General features: G+C 41.0%; 1 long non-coding RNA gene across 3 annotated transcripts in view; it reads right to left on the bottom strand.

Annotated features, from left to right (window-relative positions):
* LOC116216425 overlaps positions 1-14,115 on the bottom strand; it is a 76,077-nt gene that overhangs the window by 14,052 nt on the left and 47,910 nt on the right. The gene's annotated exons all lie outside the window — the stretch shown is intronic.

Raw genomic sequence — 14,115 nt, 5'->3', positions numbered from 1 at the left:
ATGCTTTATGCCTCCAAATAATTCTAAAATTCCTTCAACTACAAATCAGTTTCTTAATAAATAAGTCTTTTAACTTTTGTCCTCTTTTCTCAATACAGAGCTATTTTAAACCAGAGCTGGTCATGTTTCAAGAAAGCCAAACTTTACACTCATCAGCAAACCTTAAACACAGAATCACAGAATGGCCAGGGTTGGAAGGGACCTCAAGGATAATGAATTTCCAACCCCTCTGCCACAGGCAGGGCCACCAACCTCCCCATTTAATACCAGACCAGGCTGCCCAGGGCCCCATCCAACATGGCCTTGAACACCTCTAGGCATGAGGCATCCACAACCTCTCTGGGCAGCCTGTTCCAGCACCTCACCACTCTCAAAGTAAAGAACTTCCCTGACATCCAACCTAAATCTTTCCTCCCTCAATTTAAAACCATTTCCCCTTGTCCTGCTATTATCTACCCTTTCAAAGAGTTGATTCCCCTCCTGTTTGTAGGCTCCTTTAGGTACTGAAAGGCAGCAATGAGGTCACCCCGCAGCCTTCTTTTGTCCAGGCTGAACAAACCCAGCTCCCTCAGCCTGTCTTTGTAAGGGAGGTGCTCCAGTCCCTGATCATCTTTGTGGCTCTCCTCTGGACCCTCTCCAACAACTCCCTGTCTTTCTTATAGTGGGGGCTCCAGACCTCAACACAGTACTCCAGATGGGGACTCACAAGAGCAGAGTAGAGGGGAACAATCACCTCTCCATCCCTGCTGGCCTTTACACATTCCTTTACGAAGAAACACCTTCCTTTACCAGGAAACACCTTGTTCATCATGTAAAGCTCTTCTACATTAAGAAAATACATTCGGTGCAGCACCATGATGTAACAATTCATATTTCTGAGGCAAAATACTGGCTTCGATACCTTCTTGAAAATTAACTACAAAATTGCAAAACACCTGTTATCAATTGGTTGCCTGCTGGAAGAGCTGAAATGCAATCCTACTGTCCCAACCATACTGGCCCTTGTGAGTATCTTTGGATAATATAGAAAGAGTAAAATTAGAGAAATATGGCTTCATTCAGTTTCTGAAGAATTAAAGGAGAGGTATGCATAAGGTCTGGAAAGTATAGGGAGAATGGGCAAATGGCCGCATTTTGTCCAGGAAAGTGAGTTGGACACTACTGAAGTAGTGAAGTAGGTATACTCAGGGAGGCAGAAATCATCAGGGAAACAGTTGCGTTCATCATTCTTCTGTTGCCTCAGGAATATCTTAATTTCTCCTAAGATCCACTGTATCCCTCTCCTAATTCTTCTGGCTTTTCTACCTCTACCCAGCCTCGATATCTTTGGGTATGCACTGGCACTGGGCTGGTTCTGGCCAACATACTGCCTTAGTAAGTCACCAGCACGAGTACAGTGATACTGCTCACATGGGAAACATTCTGAGTCACCAACAAGGGAAGAGTTTTCTGGACAGTCAAGGAAATGAAACAAGGGCCGATTGCAGAATACAGATACAAAGAAACTAAAGAAAGAAGCTTAAACAGCTCCTGGAGAAAGGAAGGCCCACAGGCTAAGTAGTACTTTCATCACTCATAATATAGTTTCATTATGTATGTGGTTCCTTCGCTTTCTCTCATAACTTCCTTTTCAAAAGCTTGTGTAATGCACATGCAAAGATATCACGTTACTGGGAATAGCCTCTACATACCAATCAGACTCCTCAGTATCCTCCTAAATCTCTCCATGCAGACTGCACTATTTTTGTGCACTTTATAAGTGAGCTCAAGGTGTCTTCTCTCTCAGCTCCTTCAGCATAACCCCCAGCCAGGTGAGTTTAAAGAAAATCAAATTATGTAACAGAACATAGATACTGCTAGAGCAGCCCATCAGAAGAAGGAAGGAAGCACATGACTTTTAAACAACTTCTCCTTTTTCACAAGACCTTCCCATGAGGGCTTTCACAGGTCAGCACTGTCAAGTGTGCAGCTGCATCAGGCAGCAGTCTCATACAATCCATTCACCCTTTTCAAACTTCAGTGTTGATTTGGGTACCTTGGAAAGCTTGTTGCTGAGGGCTTATAACCCGTTTTGTTTGTTTGTTTGTTTTAGTATTTACATAGAAAAGATATTATATAACAGAGCTGAGCTCAACCCTCAGCAGAAGATCCTTCATAAAAGCAGTGACTGACAGGTTGTGAATTGATTTGGTTTAGTGTGCATTGTAATGCATACTACTACCATGAGACTTAATAATATTTATCAGGAATATTAAATTAGGATGTCCCATGGATCAAACTCTTCCGCATCAGAGACTGGCCAAGTATCTCATCTGAAGTTCTGTTGCTACATTAATAATAGATTTACCAATATTGGAGGCTTAAACCACACAAAAGATTAGCTCATCCCACCTTTCAAATTAGAAAGATGAGAATACAGATGTGAGAACTTTTCTGAACAGGTCTTCATTTCCAAGAAAGAGTTTTGGAACACAAACACTAAAACACATAACTTAATTAAATATACCCTAATTAAAAACTGGAATAAAAGCTTTTGGTTCCTTTTTTATAGAGAAAATATCTATGACTGCAGCTATACTTTCGTAATCGTGTACATCATTGCACAGCTATATTAATTAATGCTAATCTAGAGTCTCTTTAAGTGGAGTTTGCTTTCCAACATAGAATAAACTGCCACAAAAGAAAATGAAGACAATGTTTGTGACAGAAACAGCATCTGAACTATATATATTGATTTCATAAACACAGGCTATTAAATCTGAAAAGCTGAAGTTTCATTAGATGTTGCTTAAACCTTGTACCTGACTGATGTCAAGAGTAAGTAGCTCCATGTCCAAGTGAGGGCTAGTCCTTCTGTTGACAAAACAATGATTTATTATCAACAGATAAGATTTTAATCTAACACTCGCACTCTTGGTTTCATTCAATTTACTTGGTTTTCATTCTGTGTCTTACTGAAGACCTTGCCTCAGTTTTCATACCTCCAGCTGTGTTTCTCCTACTTCTGTACTACCTCAGAAGGCACAGGAGGTCTCTAGTTGGAAAAATCAAGTACACAGGGGAATGAAGGTTCACTTTCTTCTTTCACATTTGCATTATATCACCTACATACAATCATCTCTTTCCATACACCCACATTCTTTGTTCAAGAACCAAAATTATTAATAAAATTTGGTATATGAAACTGTACAATCCTGGGATCTGAGGACAAACAAAATTAGTCTTGCAAGCCCAGACACAAATTTTGCATCTCTACCTTTGGCTCTATGCAAATCTTTCAAACTCACAGGGAAGCCAGAGGAAATCTCTCTGAGTAACGTATCTCACACACATCAGCATCACTGCAACAGTCACAATTTCTACTAGATGCTTTGCTTCTGGCTCTGAGCCACCTCCCTCTGTATGCAACATGCCTAACTTCTCCCTCATACAGTGGGGTTACGTGTATTGTGCAATACAGCTTCAAGCTGAACTGTTTTCCTACATGATGGTTGCTCAAGAGCTCTGCTGTGGGCAAGGAAAAAGTGAAGCACATTTGACTTTTGACGAGATCACTACCATTTCCTTCTCATTACAGATTCCCCACTTCAAGAGGAGCTCTCAGCAGAGTTCAGAGGAAGGTGAGCAGTGGGTGACACTGACTGATGATGACGACACCATCAATAAATTCATCAAGAAGGTGGATAACCAGACAGATCTTGGAAGACACAGACAAACACGCATTCCCACTCCTGTTTCAAACAAGATAATTGTTATTTTCTTAAGGTTTTATATGAACCCTAGGATGTAAATACAAGTGGGCAGCTTTCCAATATACACCTATATTGTGGAAGTGAGAAAGGAAATAATCAGTGCTATGGGATATAAGAATTATTAAGAGGTGGTTCCTCTCTAGACACCTTTCAACATAGTGAAAGAATGATTTCAGGTTTCGTACCGCTCTAGGATTACAAGTCAAGAGAAGAAGTTGGATATGGTAATCAAAATGAAATTGAAATGTTTTTTCAAGAATGATATTTTCCAAAAGCAAAGTCATAAAGAGAGGACTCAGGTATCCACATGTCAAATACCAACCTGCACCAGAAACCATAAGAACAGCTTTACAAGTGTTACTTGCCACGAGCACACACACAAAGAAATGAGTCACTACATCACAAGGGCTGAAATTGTAAGAATTACCAAACACTCTGCTCATTGCACTCACACAGCCTTCAAAAGTCATACTCCAGCACACATGAAGTCAGTAAAAAGCTGGCCTCTTTCCAGCTTGCATGAAAATGCTTTACTTCAGAAGATAATACAGGTGAGAATGGCTTGACTAAATGTGCAGTGTAACCACTGTCATCCATAGTGTTAAGCAAACAGTTCACTATTTGTCCTATGATTTCTGTTAGCACAGTGCCTAAAGGATTCCAAGTGTGACTCCCATTGTGTTAGGTACTGAATATCATGCAGTTCTGCTTGCCTGTACTACTGAAAATATAGTAATAAGTCCTGTCGTGCAATATAGATGCTTGAAGGAGAGCAGTGTTGATGCATTTTGGTCAAGGGTTTGGTATGCAAACAAAAATAAAAGAAAGAAATTGGTTTCTGTTAAACCCAGGCTAAATTTTCCAGCTCAACCCCTGCCATACAACTAATTAAGCAAATGACTAGTAATCCACAGAGGTTTCTGCTACTTTATTATTTTTAACTCAACTCTATGATGCATTTACATAGGTCAGGAACATGTCGTGCATGTTCCTGTTCCCATTTCTCTCATCTTTCCAATCGTGTTTATTTTTTAGATCCTTTCCTACAGTTTAAAAAAAAAAAAAGCCACCTCTGGTTAAAAGTTGAGCATATTGTTTGACAGTAACATCTACGTCAATGGGTCTCTAAGAAACTCACTGTAACAGAGACTGCGTGACCCTGTGGCAATCCACCTTCTCAACATGGGTACCCAAAAATGAGATACATTAATTCAAGTTTAGTGAATGAACGCTCAAACTAAGGGTCTATGCAACTTTCCCCTTTCAGAACAGATTGCAAGTGGGAGAGATGAAGTTTTCTTGTTTCCCAGTCCTCTACTTGTTTCCTTGACTATTCTGCAGCTAAACTAAAAATATTTTTTATATTGCATCCACCAACAGTAATGCACACATTTCAAAGTAAAACTTCCATAGCAGTATTTTGGGAGGTGAAGACACAAAAAAAAGAAAAGAAAAAATAACCACCACCACCACCAACAACAAAAGCAACCAACATATATTGCTATGATATTTTGCCATACAGCATAACTGCAGTTAGGACTTCTGTTCTAGAAGTTTTGAATACTACAACCAGACAGAAGAAAAGACAATGATCTATCTATCCAAAAAATTGACAAAGATTTTTTTTTTTTTCTAGTGCTTGAGTTTGCAGGGAAAGAGGAAACATGGTGAGAAAGGGAAAGAAGGAGAGGAAAGGAGAAATTCAACTCTCTTTCAGTTTTCCACTTTGGGTTTCATTGTTAGCTATTTGTACAGCAGTCACAATCCTGCACTTTAGGTTGAGCCCCTGAACCACAACAATTAATACCAGAACACATTATTTGAGCTTGTAAGGTAGTGTGATGCAGGATGCTAAATGATGACAGGCCACAGAAAAGGTCAAAAAACCCAATGGGGCAAGCAGTGCACGTGTTGAGTACTGTGAGAGCTATGCTGAGTAGCTGCACGGATAACTGAGTTTGGGGGATTTCTCAGTTCTGCTCATTGCTCTCAGAGTTTGCAGTGCTGCAAGTAGCAAAGAAAAAAAATGGGGGAGGGGATGGGAGAAAAGCTGTGCAGATGTATGGTGAGGAAGTAATTCTGAAATGTGGCAGCGCTGTTGCAGCGGTGGTGGATCTGCACTACTGGTTACAGTGCTTCAGGGAAGTATATTTTGTGCTTGAGTCTTTCATGTAGGAGGTCTGGGCACAAGTGGGGATATCCCAAATCAACGCTGAAAAAAAGGGTCAAAGCACACATACATCTATACTACTAATTCCAGTTAGTACTGGGGATGTCTCTCTCTGAACCATGTACTAAGTTTATAGAACTATGTCATACAGAGCAAGTGTAGATGCAATCTAAAGTAATGGGGCACACTGAGGTGATTTTAGTCCAATTATTGCAACAAACCTAATCGCTTTAACAATGCGTTGCTCAAACCAGAACTCTCAAAGCACACGCTAAAGACTAAGCACATGTAAATCATTCAATTAACAACTTACATGAATATGTAATTTCATATCATCCTAATGTACTGACAGGCTGTCATCTGCCAAAATCTACTATATTCCTTGGTTTCCAAGACTATAATATTCTACCTTACAAAGCAGCTTACCAAGTCATGTTCTGCACTGATACTGCAGGAATACCTCTTGTTGTGGTGAGTTCCTTCTCCTTCCCATGCACGTGGAGAAGGCACATACAGACAGTGGTTACATTTGTTAAAACTATCCTTTCACACCTCTGGTGAGTGCCATCCTGAGTAGGCAGCCCTCCAGCCCTAAAAAGGCTTACGTTATATATTCAGTATTTTAAAAGCTTTTAGTTTTATCTGAATCAAAATTGAAAGCACTACAGCCCAGGTGTGCTTAGGAGCTGACCTGTGGGGACTGAGAGGTTGAGATCCAAGCTGCTGCTCTCCTCTGCTCGTCAAAAACCAGCTGTCCCCAGGGATGGTCTCGGCCAGCTGCAGCTAGAATCAGGACAGCTCAAAGAGAACAGCTGAAACAAATATCCAGGAAAGATGCCTTGAGGCAGAGGGCGACATAAAGGCAATGTTCCCACATTTGGGCAATAGTGAAAACAGCAGCTAATACCAGGAATATGTCTTCAGCTATCTCCTTCCTCTAACATTCTGGTACATCCTCAGGGAACAAACAGGCACAGCCTCCCCATACCCAGAAGCAGGCATTTATTTTTTCCAGAATGGATGGGTACCACTTTCTAATTTTCCCCTGTGTTATAGCCCAGTGACTGACACTGAACTTCAAGTCGTGCAACCAAGCATTTTGTCATAAGTTTCATACTTCAGTGCACCTTGGCCATCAAAATGCATGGTATTATAGCTAAGCAGGAAATTAACAATGGGGGGAAGGTAAGGCATCTCCCCAGGCTAACGTGATTTCAATGTGCAGAATAGAGTTGAGAAACTGACAGCTCACAAGCAGCAAGACTGTAGCCTGCTGGTTTGTGTCTGTTATTGCAATGAGGAGAAATCTGGACCACTGCTATTTCTCCAGGCATCATCTTCTGCATTTATATTACACAGTCATTACCTAAAATTGTCCTGGGAAAATTCTAAGTCAGAAAGTTTGGACCAGATGGATTTAAATATTACAGATTAGACAGGAGAAGAGTTCACAGGGCAGAAATCTTGAGCATAGGCAGATGGGAGATGGCTATACGTTCTGCTGAATCACTCAGACTCTAAGTATCAGTTTGCCTATAAAGAGAACATAAACTATCATTAATATATATAATAATTATTATATTATTCTTGTTTTTTACCAATACTATAGCAGTAATATCTGCTCTATGCATAAAGTGCTGTATGTGAGGTGAAGCTCACATTATATAGATATTTTTCTAGTATAAAAATAGCCCAAGAAGGGTTGGTTGTGGTAACAAAACAGCTGCTCAACTGAATTGCACAGAAATGAAGCAATGAAAATGGGTCCTGAAATACATCTGGAAGATGGCACACATGGCATCAGCATACACATGCATTTTGTATCTGCCAAATGCAAGAAAGACTTTGACTAACTCTTTTTTTTTACTGATCTGTCGAGAAAGAAAGTTGGTACATGGACTGTTCACTATATTTCAGTGACTTAATGCTTTTAGAAGTGTGTTCTCACCTCTCCAGCACCCTCTTCTGGGCTCTAGCTAGTTAAGCACTATACTCCGTTTTCTAATGTTCACCACAGGCCAAAATAATGTTGGGATGCTAAAGATTATGAATTGTTTCCTTACTCTTGTTGAAGCTTTAGGGATTATTTTTGTGGCATAAATTCATAGGAGCTACCCCCAGAATTATGTCTTCTGTATAATAATCTGACTCAGATTCAACTTGTCAACCAGAAGATCCAGTTCCCTTTCCATGGGGTGCTCTCCAGCCTCTCTTCCCCTAGTCTGTACAGATATCCACGGTTGCCCCTTCCCAGGTGCAGAATCTGGCACCTGCTCTTGTTGAACTTCATATGTCTGGTGATTTCCCAGGCCTCTTATTTGTCAAAATCTCTCTGTAAGGTCCCTCTACCCTCAAGGGAGTCAAAAGCTCCTCCCAGTCTAGGGTCATTTGCAAATTTGCTTATACCTCCATATCCTTTATCCAAGACACTGACGAAAACATTAAAGAGAACTCACCCTAAAAAGGAGCCCACTCATTAGTGACTGGTTGCCAGTCTGATGTATGCCCATTTACTAGAACCCTTTGATCCCAACCTGTCAGTCAATAGTTTAACCTTCATATTATGTTGTTGTCCAGCTTTATGCTGGATATTTTGTCCAGAAGGGTATTGTAAGGAACAGTATTGAAAGCACTGCTGAAATCCAAAAAGATTACTTCAATTGCCTTCCCTTGGTCAACCAGGTGGGTAACCTTGCCATGAACAGAGATTAAGTTAATTAAACAGGACTTTCCCCACATGAGCTTGTATTGGCTGTGACCAGTGACTACATTGCCTTTTCATTTGTTTTTCAATAATCCTTGAGCTCAACCTCGTCACAGAAGGACAGTTTTGCTACTTATAAATAAGTAATCTGCCCTGCACTTTTTGATTCAGAAGTCTGGCCTGAGATACTCATTTGAACACAGACTGAAATGTCAAATCTGACTTCAGCTTCAATCTTCATGTACAGAAGACAGCAGATCTAGGATTTGCCTTTATATCTGAATAATGAGAATATTTGCCAAGGCAGAGGCAGTATGTCTTTGCCCCATTTGTGATAGAAAGGCAACAGGGTGTGAATGCACTGTCTCTCAATTTCTTGCAGTTGTTCATGGGAATGCAAATTAGAATGAACATTAAATAGTGTCTAAGCAGTTTACATTTCAGGGAAAGGCACTGGTGCAAATGACTGGAACTAGAGGCAGCAACGCATTAGCTGTGATGCTAAAAACATGAATACATGTGAGCATGGTTTTCTGAGAAGGTATCTTTAGGTCTGCAGATACCCTATATTTCCACCTGTTTTATTTTGAATACTAACTCCACGCAGAGTTTTAAAGATTTTTTTTCCTCGGAGGAGAGTGGGACAAAGGAGTAAATTTTTCAGAGTAATAATTCTTCCTTTAGATGAAAAAAGAAGCAATCAAACAAAAAAACTTGGAAGGCTTGTTTTTGTAGATATTGCACTTCAAATTTATTTCCTACCTCAGATGTGAGACTTATATCTGTTTATTATGGAGAAAAGGCCATATGTCAAGCTAACACTCTGTTTGCATATTCAAGTTGATGCTTTTCTAAATTACAAAAATGAGGCCAAAATTGAGACTATCTGTTGATTGAAGCCTATTAGAGCAGAGGATGAACATAAAATTACACAGAATTGCTAAATTGCATTTAGGTATCAGCAGATACAAAAGGTGCCTTGAACAGAGATATTGACAAATTAGACTGGGAAACCACCAGCTACATGAAGCTTAACAAGAGCAGGTGCCAGTTTCTGTACCTGGTACAAGGCAGCTTTGCATACCTGTATAGACTGGGGGACAAGAAGCTGCAGAGCAGCCCCACGGAAAGGGATCTGGGGGTTCTGGCTGATGACAAACTGAATCTTAGACAGCAGTGTGCCCTGGCAGACCAAAGGTCCAAACGTACACTGTGGTGCATCAGGCCCAAACCAAGGAAGGGGCTGTCCCACTGTGCTGTGTGCTGTGCAGGTGCACCTCCAGCACTAGGTGCAGGTTTAAGTGCCATCATATGTGAAGGACATAAAACAGCGACAGGACCCAAAGGAATGACATGAGGCTGCATCAGGGGCGGGTCAGGTGTGGGTTAGGGAAAGGTTCTGCACCAGGGCAGTGGGCACGGCCCCAAGTGCTGGAGTTCAAGGAGTATTTAGACAATACTATCAGACATGGAGTTCGGATTTCAGGTGGTTCTCTGTGGAGCCAGGAATTGGACTTGAAGATCCTCATGGGTCCCTTCCAATTCAGCAAACACTGTAATTCTAAAAAAAAGTTTTAGTGTGCAGTCTCCTACCTAACATCAAGATTAACAACCTGGTATTGGAAGCAATGAGCAAGACAGTGCTGAGAATATACTTCCAAACACATTAAATTCCTAAAATACAGTGAGCAACAGATCCATGTACCAATGTCTTGTCCTCTTTCTCACCGAAGCAGCAAAACAAAAAGGGAGTTAGTCAAAGCCCTCCTTGTGTTTGGCAGATACAATATGTATGTGTGTTCACCCTATGAATGCCATCTTTCAAATGTATTTCAGGACTCGTTTTCATTGCTTCATTTTGTTATTATGTTACCACAACCAACCTTTCTTGGGCAGTTTTTTTTCCTATCAGACAAACATCTCTATAACCTGAATTTCACCTGTAGCTATAGTTTACTCATAGAGCAAACACTGCTGTCATAGTAGTTGGTACAAACCAAAAATAATAATATAATAATTATAGCTTATATTCTATGCATAGGCAAACTGATACCTTAAGACAGAGGAAACGATTCAGCAGAATTTATAGCCACCTCCCATCTGCCTTTGCTCAACATTTCTGCCCTGTAAACTGTTCTCCTGTCTAATCTGTAATGTTCAAATCCATCTGATCTGAACTTTCTGACTTAGAATTGTCCCAGGACAATTTTAGTTAATGATTGTGTAATGTAAATGCAGAAAACAGAGCGGGCCCCTTCTAAATCAGGAGATTCTATGATTCTATGAAATTTATGCATTGCATAGATTGGTGCTTGATTAACTGCCCCCCTAATGCCTTGGCAAAGACTTCCTAGGAGAAGTTGTAATTAAGTTTCAAATTGATAGAAGCCTTAAAAATATATTTGAAAGCATTCTAAAACATTTCAGCATTATTAAATATTTAACATCGCAAGTTTTAAAAACAAGTTGAATGACTAATCGGAATTGCTTCCCAGGACACTGTCCTCGTTGATGCTTTGTTTTTCACTTAGAGATACTGTATAGTTCTTAACACAAGAGGTTATCGTTTTCAATTTCTGTTACTCACTCCCAGACAGAGGCTGAGAAGAAAAACAGGTCACAGTAAGAGGCTGTTAGTTACGTAGTCTTCCTGCTTGCTTCCTTCCTGTTTTTCAAGCCTATCAATTCTACTGCTTTAAGGAGAGAGACCCATATGAAGTTGACTGTCTCCTTTTTATTGCCTCACAAAACAATCACAGGAATAGCAACAGTGTTATAGAGACACATATGATGGTACAGTGCAGAATTTCAGCATTCACAGCTTTAGAACTACTGTCTCGTATCTTATTCTCTGGAATGTTCACTGATAACTAATTTTGTAGAGAGTTTCTCCTATACAGTGATATGCATCATTTTTCCTTACTGCTTATTCTCACTGTGGCAAAGGTTCTTCAACATTTCCTCTGGAAGAGAACCTGCATTAAAGATGAAAAACTTGCCCTCGATGAAGGCTTCATTTCACTTTAACCACCCCTGATAAAAGTGCAAACCCTTGCACTAGGCACTAGAGGGCACAACAGATGTCCTTTGGATACATACTTTAAAATCTTAACACACTATTGAAGAGAAGTAACCATGTGTACAGTAAACTTGGTATTACTCCTCAGAAAACTGTAAGGAAACTAAAATCATTCCTGTGTAGCTATAATCTATTTTATTTACTTTCCAAGGAAGATGACTGTACCTTGCACCCTAGTCCAACAAATCACTTTTGGTCATAGGGGACTAGCAGTGATGGCCTGTTGTTTCACTGTCATACTCAGTGCAAGAACGAAGGGGCATCAGCCGGAGCTGTTAGGAACCAGATGCAGAACAGCCAAAAGGGATCATTCTTCACACAGAAGGCAAGTCTGTGAAAGTTTTTGCTAAAAACTTTGCACATTTAAGGAACTGGCATGGATTCATAGGGAGATCAGGCAAAGTACTTAACAGAGAGGTAAACTGAAGTTTACCATACGAATTGCTATACGTTCAGATCCAAGGTAAAGATATCTGCAGGCTAAGCAGTGGGGCAAATATCCTACATGCTTACCCTGCCCTTACTCTTTTGAAGGAAGCTACTCGTGAGCAAAGTTGAAGACAGGATACTAAGTTAAACAGGCCCTTGGTCTGAATCCCTACTGCCATTGTTATTTTCTTAGGATCTGTGTTTTGTGTTAGAGAGGAGAACGTCTGTGCCAATCAAAAGTAAGATAAGCTATACATATACGTATTTCTTATGAAGTCCAACTCAGTCAGTGCTCAGGGATAACTGACAGGGACAGGAGAATTTTATTCCATTTTAATCACTGCTACTTTTTTCATTGATAATTAGCAATGAATTCCTTAGAGTGAGAAATATAAAAAAACAGAGTGAGAAAAAGAGAAGAACAACATCCTTTTCTTGCTACAAGAAAAGACTGCAGAGATGCAAATACAATGGAAAAGAAAAAAAAAAAAGAGAATAAGAGAGATTTCCAACCCGCAAAATGAAATTCTCATTGCAGGTGTACGCTGTTCTTTGATGATGTCTGAGCCACTCTTAACACTTTACTGGGAACTAATGAACATTAAAAATGAGGGGGATGCAAAAGAGGTGGAAGGGAGACTATAAGAAACTCCACTCCGTCTCACAGAGTTGCCCAAACCATTCCTCCTTGTCCTATCACTATCTAGCCACATACAAAGTTTACTTCCCTCCTACTGATAAACTCCCTATAAGTACTGAAAGATCTCCCCAGAGCCTTCTCTTCTCCAGGCTGAACAAGCCCAGCTCCCTCAGCCTATCTTCATAGGAGAGATGCTCCAGCCCCCTCCAGACCTATTCCAAAAGAAGCTCCCTATCTTCCCTGATGTGCTCCCTGAAGTCCTTTCTCCACATGAAACAGACTCTCCCGTTAATGTGATCTCTGTGTACAGGTGAACCTTTTCAAATATTGTTGACATTAGCTACATATGTGTTAACAACACATCTTGAGGAGGACAAAAACATTTTGTACTCAGAGAAAATCTGTCCTTCAGTTGTACATCTTAGATTCACTGTTTGCATTACAGGAGACCAAGACGGCTGTGACTTCTGTGCCAACTATGTCAAAACATAGGAATTGAACTGCTTCATGTCATGATAAGACCAAGCACGTCAGCTCCCATCAGACTGTGAGAAAGCTCTGGATTATTTGGAAAGCTTTTTGGCTTGGGAACAGCCGTCATTCACTCTGAGCAGACTCCTGATAGCAATGGGTGTGGATAGGAAAGGAAGCAGGAGCTCAGAGGAGGCTGCGTGCCAACAGAGACCTGGTTGATGTTCAGGTGATGCCCAGGCAGCAACAGTGATATTGAACAGGACAGAATCCTAGAATCATTTGAGTTGAAAGGGACACTTAAAAGTCATCTAGTCCAATTCCCAGGCAATGAACAGGGATGTTAACTCCTAGATCAGGTTGCTCAGAGCCCTGACTGGTCTGTAAGTCACTGCTGTCACCAGTGCCTGCAGTACATTCTCCCTGGGAAGTAATGGGAAATGCCGTGGGATTTGTGTCTCCCGTAACTTGGGCAGCAGGTAAAAAATGCCAGTGGCACAAGCTTTGCACAGAGATTTTCTCACTGTAGGAGGACACAGGTAGCTCTGGCGTTTATTGATCACTCAAACACTTGGTTTTTCCCTGAGATTCTCCATTTGGAAACCCCAGAGTCATTCTCAGCCCCTCTACACACGACGGTTGGAGGAGGTGCTCACCAAGCTGCTGTTGCCAGCGACGAGCATCGGCCTTTACAGCAGACCACGAGCACGCGATCATCACATACATACACCTATACACGCAAACACAACGGGAATGACAGCGTGCAGCATAACCAACGCCTCCAGCGGCGGCAGCAGCCGCAGCCTCGGGCCGTGGCCCGCCCCGCATTGGGCCCGGCCCTCCGGAAAGCGGCGGGAGGGCAGCGAGGAC

The sequence above is a fragment of the Meleagris gallopavo genome, chromosome 3 (genome assembly GCF_000146605.3).
Source record: "Meleagris gallopavo isolate NT-WF06-2002-E0010 breed Aviagen turkey brand Nicholas breeding stock chromosome 3, Turkey_5.1, whole genome shotgun sequence".
Taxonomy (NCBI): Eukaryota; Metazoa; Chordata; class Aves; order Galliformes; family Phasianidae; genus Meleagris; species Meleagris gallopavo.
The sequence above is the reverse complement of the archived record's forward strand: the minus strand, read 5'-3'. Positions and strand labels throughout refer to the sequence as shown.